The sequence below is a fragment of the Echinops telfairi genome, unplaced genomic scaffold (assembly GCF_000313985.2).
Source record: "Echinops telfairi isolate 266 unplaced genomic scaffold, ASM31398v2 ScPeMD7_31;HRSCAF=116, whole genome shotgun sequence".
In the NCBI taxonomy this organism is placed as follows: Eukaryota; Metazoa; Chordata; class Mammalia; order Afrosoricida; family Tenrecidae; genus Echinops; species Echinops telfairi.
The window spans coordinates 57691790-57703879 of NW_022103928.1; positions in this window are offsets into that span (position 1 = coordinate 57691790).

Consider the following 12090-nt stretch of genomic DNA (forward strand, 5'->3'; position numbering starts at 1 on the left):
CACTGGCAACACAAGAGGGAAGGAGAATCCAACTCCACATCTCCCCAAGGCTGAGTGCCACAAGGCAGGAGGAAGATATGGCCTCACTCTCCATCCTTCTTTACCTGTATGAGTCTGGGTAGACTAGAGAAACAAATTCATAGAGACTCATATGTAAATGAGAAACAGGTTTATATACAAGAGCAATTGAATACTGAGAAAATATCCCAGCCCAGTCCAGATCAAGTCCATAAGTCTGATAGTAGCTCATAAGTCCAATATCAATCTATGAAGCCTCCTTCAGATGAACGAAACACATGCAATGACGCTGAATGCAGGAAGATCACAGGCCAATGGGTGTAAACTCAGTGGTGGTAGAAGCATCTCTGTGCTGGCAGGGGTCTCCATGTGGCTCCTCCAGTTCCCAGGGCCGCATCAGGGTAGGTCCATGTGTCTCCTCCAGCTCCCAGGGCATAACGCCATGTGCCTTGTCAGGGTGAGCAGAGAGAGAGAGAAGTGTCTCCCACCTCCAAAGAGGAAAAACAGGACTTCCCAGAATTCTCAGGAGAAGGTCATGCTCCCACAGAGGCCTCATTGGTTATATCTTCATTGACAGGCCAGACTCCACCCCTTCACTCACGATCCTTTCAAATTGACACGAGATTATGTAGCTACCACATTACCCTACTCAGGCACCAACCACCCCTCTCACAACACTTCTTCTCTGCATTGCAATGGCCACACAGAACTCATAGATCATACTCATGATTATGAGGGTTTATTAGAGAAGGTAACAGATTACCACAAGTCAGGATCAGAAAACATTAAGATGATAGAGTCTCTTGTCTGCAAGAGCTCCTCTTCTCAGCCAGCAGCCACATCACTTTCTGATCCTCAGCCTGCCAGCCATCTGGTCCCTTGGCTTCTTCTTGTTTCATAGACTCCGCCATTACTCACCTTCAGAGTCTGGGTGCTGCTTTTTCTACTCCGCTTAAGGCCTTGGCGTAGCGCCTGTGTCCTGTCACAGGGTCTCTGGACTATTCCCTCTGGGATCTCTGCTCTGTCCGCTGCCTCCATTACTGCAGACAGGGATCTCACCGATGCTTCGATGGTAGATGTTCTTTCTTGATTTAGTTATTTCCATGTTTTCCCTTTGTCAGTCTAGCTAAAGGTTCATTCAATTTACTGATCTTTTCAAAGATCCAACTTCTGGTTTTGACGACCCTCTCCACTCTTTTCCTATATCATTTATTTCTACTTTGATCTCTGTTATTTATGCTCTTATCTTTATTAGTTTTCTTTCCAGTTACTCGAGTTGTAGCGTTAAGCTGTGGGTTTTTCTTCCTTTTCATATAAGCATTTATTGTTATAAATTTCCCTCTGAGCTGCATCTCCTAAGTGTTGGTAGGCTGTGACTCTAAGAAATTTGTTATTTCTTCTTTGGTTTCTTTCTTCACTCATTGATAGTTGACTGTTATGTTGCTTAACTTCCATATTTCCTGGTTTGTTTGTTTTCTAATGGAGGCCTAGTAGCATAGTAGGTATTGTGTTGGACTACTAAATACAAGGTCAGCAGTTCGAAACCACCAGTAGAAAGTCCATCTTTCTACTCTCATTAAGATTTACAGTCTCAGAAACCCACAGGGGAAGTTCTACTCTGTTCTATAAGGTCACTATGAGTTGGTTTTAACTTGATGGTGGTGAGATTTTGACATCTAGTTTCACTCCATTGTGGCCAGAGAAAATATTTGGTATGATTTTGATCTTTTAAAATGTATCAAGATCGGTTTGTTACCTAAAGTGTGGTCTGTTCTGGAATAAATGGTAAGTTTCTCGAAGCCAGCTCTGTGTCTCAGTCATCATGGAATCCCCTGTGGTACTTGTCCATTCCCGTCCCCTCTCCCAGGAGATACAAGGGATATTTGTTGAATGAAAGAGTAAATGGCCGTTCAGAATGAAAGGCGAGTAAGTGTTGCCCTGGGTCTCGTTCTCCCTGCCTGGGAACATTTTTTCCCCACTCAGCCCTGCTCTTTCGATGACAATGATCTACTTAGATAGCCCGGCTTCCTCAAATATGCTAGACTGTCGATGAGCTATGTCTTCCTGGGACTGAGATGTTGCTTTCCTTACTGTTAGCTGCCATTGAGCTGGCCCCAACTCATGACAACCCCATACACATTCTAACAAAACAATCCCTGGTCCTATGTCATACTCATGATTGATTGTGGGTAAGACCAGTGTGATTGGAAGTAGATTAGAAGGCTTTTCATTCTTTAGTCTTGAAGCTCCCTGAAACCACCAGTGCCCACCCAGCCAAAAGAAACCCAAAACAAAACGACAACAAAAAAAATCCCCAGAGCTATATGTCCTTATGAGATCTCAATCTTACACTACACAGCATTCACTAGGCAGAAGAATATTTTTTAAAGTAGCTTTATCCTTCTGAAATCAGATATTATCTGGGGGGGGGGGTCAGATAGTTCATTAAAACTAAAGACCAATTCCACAGTCATCATGATTGAGCAGACATGTTTAGATTGTGGGGATCCCCCCCAACCCCAATTAGAAGCAGAAAATCTCATTTCATTTTGTTCCTTTGAAGGAAGAAGCATTTAATTGTTTTAATGGGAAAAATTCCCTCTTTCCTGCAAAACATGAATTTATTTTACTTTTGGGTTCCACAGGCTAAATATCACATCCATCTCCACACCCACCAAGAGACAGTACACAGATGTGTTGCCAGCATGGGAAATGTTCAATCCAAGTGAACTGGCTGACCCAGCAGCTTGTTAGAGCCAACTAGAGCATTGGACCTCAGGTGAACTTGCTGACTCGACTGGATTGGAGTAGTTGCCTGCCTACACTGGAAAGAAACGTGTCTTTCTTTGACATGTGTTGCCGGCTGGCATTGACCGAAGAGCTTAGACGTGGCTGATTACTTGACATACAAGGAGATGGGATCAGGCAACGTGAAAGTTCAGGAAGTGGGATCTTTTTCCTCCAAGAGACTCAGGAGAAAGCCAACTTCTTAACCACTGTGGCTACGCAAGGTCTAACAGCATTCTCCACCATGTGAGGTTTTGAACATAATATCTTTGATGCATTTTAAAACCACTAGACAACACCCTGTCAGTCAAGAGGTCCCCATCTACCGGAGCAGTTTTGAATTTGTGCCTCCCTTTTGTGAGCAATTTCAAAATGTAGTAAGGAATATGTTCTAATGTAAAGAATGGTGTAGTATAGATGGTTATTATGCTAACTATTCATTGTTTTTATTTTATTATTATAAAACTAGACTTTATTTTAGTGTTATAAAACTATCTATAAGACAACATTTACCAATGCTATCTTTTTAAATGTAAATTGAGTGATCTCGATTACCTTCACCATGTTGCACTACAATCACCGTACCTGTTGCCGTGCCTGAGGAAGAGTGAAGAAAGCAGAGAGAAGTCCCGTGGGCTAATGGCCCATGTGAACATCAGCTTCCATGACCTAAGAATTAGATAATACGCAGTTATCACTACCAACTGCTCTGAAAGGGGTCACATTAGTACATGCTGCATAGAGTGGAAGAAAACTGTGGAATGGGACCCCAAAACCACACAAGAGACCAGGTGGAGTGATCTTGCATAGACCTTCATGGAACCCCCAAAACTATGGCCCTACATCACTGAACTCATCCCTTGGCTCAATTGTCAGCTACACAATGGACAAGTCTAAAGGGGAACATTAACACAAGCGAATATGCACACCTTAGAGTGATCAACTATTTGAAGTCAAAGGGTCAGCATTTACCCAAGAACAATGTTCAAAAGGGTCAGGAGAAAAGGTGGAATGGGAATGGGAAGTACAGGAGGAAGGGCGATAAGCTATGTTACTTTGTGAGGATTGCAATGAATGACATGAAACAAAAAAAGTGCATGAACGGTTGAGTGGAAAACTGATCTGCTCTGCAAACCTTCGCTCAATTCACAATTTAAAAAGCAAATAAATAGTCAAAGAGCTCGAAGACATCAGAACTGTCTCACTTTAACTGTATGCAAGATTTCTCTTGTTTTTACAGATGACCAGTTTGGAGTCTGGTGTCAAGATCTTTGGTCTGCAAAGAGCAGATATCCATTGAATTAACTTCGGGTGGGGAAAGCAGCCTTATTGGAAGGACCCTGACAAATTACAATTGGAAAGCCACTGCTCTTTCTTGGGCAGTGTTTTTCTTGGGCGATGGCTGGCTCAAACAATTGATGCTTGACGACTAACTGAAAAAGGAGACCCGGTAGAACCATAGCTAAGCCCTCAGCTGCTCCCTGAAAGGTTGGTGGTTAGAACCTACCTGTGCTCAGTGGAAGACAGATCTGGCGATCTGCTCCTGTAGGATTGCAGCCTCGCCAACCCAGTGAGGAAGTTCTGCTCTGTCCTATGGGAGTGCTGAGTCAGAATCAGCCTTACAGTACCCAGTCACCACAATACGAGTCTGAAGGTCAGTGGTGTGAGTCCACCTGGGGATGCCACAGAAGCAAAACTGAGCTATGTACTTCCATAAAGCCAACAGCCAAGAAAACCGTGGACTGTCATGAGTTGAAATGAACTTGAGAGCAATGGATCTAGCTATTTCCTTTTGTTTAGGTTTTTCATTGTTCCTGGACAAAGAAATGCTTGAGAAAGCTCCTAAAATATTGACCCATGACATATGGGTGGTGGTTGCTGTCAGGGGTCACCATGTCCGTTTGAGCCCCCAGCAACCCCGGGTCCAGCAGAATGATGCATTGCCTCATCCTGGGCACCCTCCTCACGGTGGCTCTGATAGAACCTACGGTTGCAAGCACAGCGTCAATCCATCTTGTTCAGGGCCTCATTCTTTTCCATTCACTCTATCTCTTACAAAATATGATGTCCTTTTCCAGGAACTAGTCCCACCTGACAACATGTCCAAGGTATATGAGATGAAATCTTGCCATCCTGGCTTCTCAGGAGCATTCCGCTGTACTTCTTCCCACACGGGTTGCATGTTGGTTCTTCTCACAGTCCACGCAGGGCAGCACAGTCTGTTCAGTACCCTTTACCACACCAGAATTCAGATACATCCATGGCTCTCTGGTCTTCCTTATGCAGGGTCCAGCTCTCACATGCATCTAAGCTGAGTGAGGTCCGATGACTGAAAATATCGTGCTGAGATCAGCTGCTTCTTAGTTCTCTAAATGACATCTTGCCTTTTTAAACCTTTAAAGAGTTCTTTTGTAGAAGATTTGCCCAATGCAAATTATTTTATCTCTTGATGACTGCTTCTATGGGTGTTGATTGTGGAAGCAAGTTGAATGAAGTCCTTGACAGCTCTCATCTTGACAACCTCTCATGATGCTGCTGACTGGTCCAGTTGTGAGGAGTCTTGTTTTCTTTATGTGGACGTGTAATTCATACTGAAGTCTGCCTTCTGTGTATTCCTGAGATTGCACCGTCTGCATCTTACAGGCTGTTAATGATGAGCCTGTTTCCAATCCTGATGTGACAATCATCTTCATTTACTCAACTTCTTGGAGTATGTGCTCAATGTTCACATGGAAGAAGGAGGGTGAAGGGATACAAGCTTGGCGCATATCTTCCCTAATTTGAAATCATTTAATATTCCCTGTTTTGTTTGCCTCTTGGTCTATGTATAGGTTCCACGTGGACATCATTAAATGTTCTGGAATTCCCATTCTTCACAGTGTTAATAGTTTGTTATGATCCACACCTCTTTGCATAGAAAGAGGACAATGATATCTGCAAAGTTAAAGAATCTGTGGCTTTGAGTCTCCAGCCAGACTTGAACTTTCTTTCTTTCTTTTTAGGATTGAGGCTTCCTTTTCTCTAAATGGAAAGAACAAAAAGGGTTAGGAGACTTTTTGTATAATACTAATTTTTCGTACTAAGCAGTCGAAGGAGGTAAGTATATATAAAATAGAAATATATGGATGACAATTTCCTGGAACCACTCAAGGGTTTATCCAATAAAAGGAAAGGCGTTTTGTCTTGACATTTTGCGGACATGCTTGACTTGGGATAGTCTTAGTGCTCCTGGGAGATGTGCGCAGTAAGTACCACATCAACCGTGGTCAATGAAGACACATCTTCAGGTCTGGACCATTGTGGGAGAGAATGATGACAGACTGCGGACAGGAGGACAGGTGTCCCCGGTGCCCATGCTCGGCCATGGCAGGGTGGGCTGAAGCACCCCGTTGAGCACAGACCCCTCGATAAAGACTCTGGGATGAATCACACCGGCCTACCTAAAGAGGAAGTCAAAGGAGGGGAAGCTTGAATAATGAGCGAGGCTATAATGCAGAATACTGTATTCCTTTAGACTCCAAGTCTTTTCTCTTTGCTGGTCAGTAGAATCGTGGTGACATGGTTTCTGGTAGCCCTTCAGGATCCTATGAACCAAGCTGGTTAAAAATCGATCTACCAGAAAAAGAGGATGGATTTATTCCTTGATGTTTCAGTTTTCCATGCATCTCTTCTGTCTCTATCTTACCCCATGAAATATCATTTACCTAAGAAGGATGAGGGGACTTTGTCGATTATTTTGATGAACTTTAGCTGTCTCAACAGAAAATATTATTTGCTTCTAAACACTTTTACAAGATTAGAATATCATCCCATGGAGTGGTTGGTGGATTTGCACCACTGATCTTGTGGTTAGCAGACCAACACCTAAGCCACAGCACCACCAGGGCTCCTTAAAGCAAACTATGATGTTTTTACATGCCACTGCCTATATGCAGGTTTACCAGAGATTGACACATTGCCTGGTCCTGCACCATTGAGTTGATTCTGACTCACAGCGACCATGTGCAATTTCTTCTGTGAGTTTCAGAGACGGTAACTCTTTATGGGAGTAGAAAGCCTCATCTTTCTCCCAATCAGTGACTGGTGGTTTTGAACTATTGATCTCGGAGTTAGCAGCTCACTATGGCACCAGTTCTCCACCCCCATCAGATATGCTTAAATCAACTCAGCTAATTTTTCAGAACTAAAACCCAGGCCAAAGTCATTGCTATCAAGTTAGTTCTGATTCGTAACAATGCCGGGGACAGGGCAAAAGTTCCCCACAGGGTTTCCAAGATCCTAATGTACAGAAGCAGACCGCCACAGCTTCCCCTGTGGAGTGGCTGGTGGGTTCAATCCTTTTGCCAGCAGTCAGAGGCTTAACCACTGCACTGCCTTCTTTCTGTTTTTCAGAAGCCCCAGAAAAGCCCACAATGCCAAGCTGCTAGGCAAAATGTTTACGGCTGGAATTTGTTGGTAAAACTTCCAGAGTCATGGTTATTTTGAGAATTAGATAAGCTAACATGCATAGGGTACTTAGAAGGATCCTGCTTTAGAGGAGATGCTGGCTAAAATAGAAGCTTCCTTAAGACAGTGGGTTTTGTTGCTGTTCATTCAACAGCGGCAGCATCTCATACAAAGTAGATGCTGAATACATCTTTGTTGCCTGCATTTGTAACTGGAGTTGTTATTGCTGAGCTCTGAGGAGTTTGCAGAATAACAAGTCTTTATTAAGTGTTTTACTATGCACAAGATCTGACAAGAACTTTGTATTTCCGATTTCATTTATTCCGCCTCATAACCCTATTTCTGGTAGTTATGAAGATATTATCTCTTTTATGAATGTTGACACTCTAATCAGGAGAGATTAGCAACCTGCCCTGAACCTCCCTGCTAGTATTCCCACAGCCTGGATGGAAACCCGAGCAGCTGGCTCCAATGCCATCTTAGTAAAATAAGGTGATATTTATGCTTTGGGGAGTGTCAGTATGTGAAAGATTAGATGCGACGGGAACCCTGTTTTGTGATCAGAATTTGGAGGGTCTTGAGGAAAGAAAGCGTACGTTAGTAAAACATTGGTCATCTTTCTCCCGGTGGTGGAGTGATGATGACCACCTGACTGCTTCTAGAAGCCCAGGTGTGGCTGAGCTCTGTCCATCAGCTTTCTTTCAATGACTTTAGAACCAATAGAGCAGCGGTTCTCAACCTGTGGGTCATGGCCCCCTTTTGGGGGGGAGGTCACCTGATTCATAACAGTAGCAAAATTAAAGTTATGAAGAAACAACAAAAATAATGTTATGGTTGGGGTCCCCACAACATGAGAAACTGCATTAAAGGGTCACAGCATTAGGAAGATTGAAAACCACTGTCCTGGAGGATCCTTTCTGGAATTATTGATTACATTTGTAACAGCCAACTCACTACCTTACTTACCTTTGACTCTGAAAGAGGATTATTTGGGGAATAAAATTCACATGTAGGTTAGCCCATTCCATCAAGGGCCTGGGCCTTCTATTCTCCTGGGCATCCGTCAGGAGATAGAATCGAAACCATAAGCAGTTCACGAGGCTCTCAAACCACTGTCCCGTTCAGTGGTTTTGCAGCCAAGCAAATGGAGTTTGGAGTTCGGAGCTGTGGCCCCAGGAGTTACCACAGTGGGGATAGGCAAGCACGTGTATCCGTAAACTTCACAAAATTGTCTGTGGGGTATTGGGCACAGGAAGGTGCCAGCAATCAGTTGATGTACTCTAACATAACTCGCCCCTGATTCTAAGACATTGGCAGTGCATTTGGGTTTTTCTATTAAGAATTACTGATATGGTGAGGAATACCACCGCTCCCAGTTGCCTTTGAGTCGACTCCGACTCCTGGTGACCATGTGCTTGACTGAGCAGAATTGTGCTCCCTGGGGTGTCAACGCCTTTCAGAAATAGATCAGCAGGCTTTTCTTCCCAGATGCCTTTTGGTGAACTTGAACCGCCAACTGTTGGGTTAGCAGCGGAGTGCCTTAATGTTGTACCACTCCAGTGCTCAGAACTTACTATAAAAAGGGACATAATTTTTTAAGTAAATTATAGCCTCTCTCTCTCCAGTACCTCAACTTGATGCAATAAGCGACCAATCATGAGTACAAGAATGAAGAAACTGTTTGAAGATTGATTGTGGTGATGATGGCACAGCCCCTTTAATATAGTTTAGCCATTAAATTGTACGGTATGTGAAGGATAGGTCAATAAAACTGTTACTTTTTTTTTTTTAATAAGCCCCGGCTCCCTCACTGGGGCTGCCTGCAGCAAACTCGGCTGCTGTTGGGACCTGCGCAGGTGCAGCTCGCCAGGTTTAGTGCTCAGCGGTCTCACATGCTCTGCCTCGCTGATGTGAAGTCCTTGGAGGTTGATGGGAGAAGCAATGTGTCGATTTCCTCTAGCCTCCTGCCTATAAGAAGAAAATCACAATATCCTCCCAAGCATCTTTTTGGATCTGAAGATTCAGGGCCACGGCTTTTGTTGCTCTTCTCTGTCTTCCATCCACTCTGACACACAGGGGCCGCAGTGCATCACTGGGAGATGTTGCCTGGTCCTGTACCATTGTCATGATTGTTGGGATGTCTACATCCCCTGATGAAGCCACACACAGTGCCTTCCAACCTGGGCACTTCAATTTCCGGCACTGGATTGGAAAATAATCATGATCCACAGGCTATTCATGGGCACTGCTCAGAAGTAGGCTGCCACTCCTTTCTTCCTAGTCTACCTTTGCTGGGAAGCGTCCATGAAAGCTGTACATCCAGAGTGTCCCTGGTGGCATTGGAAATATCACTTGCATCTCTCTCAGCGTCATCCAAGTCACCACAGTGTCTGCCACACTGACATGTGGGTGAGAAAGTCGCTTCCAAAGCAAACATGGCTTTGAATGATTTTGCCACTAGTCATCACCAAAGACCTAGTAGAATTGCAGAGGTATTTTGCCAAAACACCAAAAGGTGCAGCCATCAATTTCAGAATACAGATGAAACATTGATGAGTGGATATAAATGTGGATACATGAAATATATGGACAGTACACACACTATCTAAAAATCCACTGCCATGGACCTAGCGCCCGGCACAGGGTCCCCATAGAACAGAGAACTGCCCCAGAGGTCTCCCAGGCTGTCATCTTTCTTTAAAGAGCAGGCTGCCATACTGTATTTGTCTCCGGGGGACAACTGGTGGATTCCAACTGCCAATCTTTCCATTAGCTGCTGTGTGCTTCACACTGCACCTTCAGAATTCCCATAGGAGATCCCCAAATACACATTTGTATACATGTATTGCCTATGATTAGATGCACATAAAGTTTATCAATGCATACTATTTTCAACATGTATTTGTTCAGACATTCCTCTCGAATTTTACATGTTGTTTTAGTCTTTAGGAACTATAGGCAAATTGTTGTACATGGAGGCTAGAAAAATTCTCCGACTAATATGAGCTATAGAAATTCACACTTCTCTGGTAGAGAAAGATGGAAAGCGAATATGGCTGAGGGGCAGAATTGAAGTGATTCGTTTAAATCTGCAACTCCCAGGGAATGGTCATTAATTAGTGCAGGCAAGGAAATAGCCTGACGAGTCAACGTATTATTCACTCAAAGACGATTTTCTGAACACTCCCTCGGTGCTAGACAATCTTCGAAACAAACACACAACAAAACCCAAGGCAGCAAAAAATAAACCATTTGTCTTGCAATTGGTTCCAATTCATGGCAAAACACCCCACCCCACCCCCACCCCCGTGTACAGTGACTCTGTGCTCCATCCATTGCTCAAGGCTGTGGCCTTTCTGAGAGGATCGCCAGGCCTTTTTCCTTAGGCATTTCTGATGTGTTCAACCCCCACCCACGCGGCTCCTTACATTCTCACTGCCATTGAGTTGAGCCACCCTACGGGGTGGACTAGAACTGCCCTTTGGGGTTTCTGAGACTTAACTATTGATAGGAGTAGACAGCCTCATTTTTCTCCTGCAGAGAAAGTGGTAGATTCGAGCTGCTGACCTTGCTGTTAGTAGCTCAATGTATTTCCCTCTATGCTACCAGGACTCCTACTTTGTTCCCACTGGGATATAAATGTGAATGGGACATAATTGCTGCCCCCCAAATATCCCAATCCTGCAGTTAACAGATGTCAGAACAGGCAATTGTAATAATGCAGTGAGGGCCAGGACAGAAGAACGTGCAAGTCATTGTGATCGTGCCAAGAGGGAGAACTTAATTTACGGTGAAGTATCAGAGGGTGAGGGGAGAAGAATGGGGGAGGGAGGCAATGTTTTACAAGACTTCTGAAGAAGGTGATGTCAAAATAAGTACTAAAGACTGGGGTGGAAGTAGCCAGATTGGGGAATGAGGTGAACTTCCTTGGCAAAAAAAAACAACAGCGGCGAGACACAGTGATTGAGCACTTGGCTGCTAGCTCACTGGAAGTGCAGCAGTTTGAACCTCTTGGCTGTTCCTCAGCGGAAACTGCTTCTGTAAAGATTACAGCCTTGGAAACTCTCTAAGGCAGTTTTACTCTACCTTTTTTTTAAAAATCACTTTATTGGGGGCTCATACAACTCTTATCACAATCCATACATACATTAATTGTGTAAAGCATATTTGTACGTTCATTGCCCTCATCATTCTCAAACATTTGCTCTCCACTGAAGCCCCTGGCATCAGCTCCTCATATTCCACCCTCCACCCCCGCTCCCCCTTCCCTCATGAACACTTGATAATTTATAAATTATTATTTTGTCATGTCTTACTCTGTCTCCGACGTCTCCCTTCACCTACTTTTCTGTTGTCTGTCCCCCAGGGAGGAGGTTATATGTAGATCCTTGTAATCAGTTCCCCCTTTCTGCCCCACCCTCCCGGTATCGCCAATCATACCACTGGCCCTGAAGGGATCATCTGTCCTGGATTCCCTGTGTTTCCAGTTCCTGTCTGTACCGGTGTACATCCTCTGGTCTAGCTGGATTTGTAAGGTAGAATTGGTATCGTGATAGTCGGGGGAGTGGGGGGAGGAAGCATTTAGGAACTAGAGGAAAGTTATATGTTTCATCATTGCTACACTGCACCCTGACTGGCTCGTCTCCTCCCCAGTATCATAGTATTGTGGAGACATAATCTACTTGATTGCATGAGGTTTTTTTTTAATTTTTCTAGGCAAAGAGTTGCACACACACACACACACACACACACACACACACACACACACACCCATTCTATTAGGGAACCTCAAGCTCTCTGATCGAACTTCTGCTTCATGGCTTAGAAATTACCTAATAC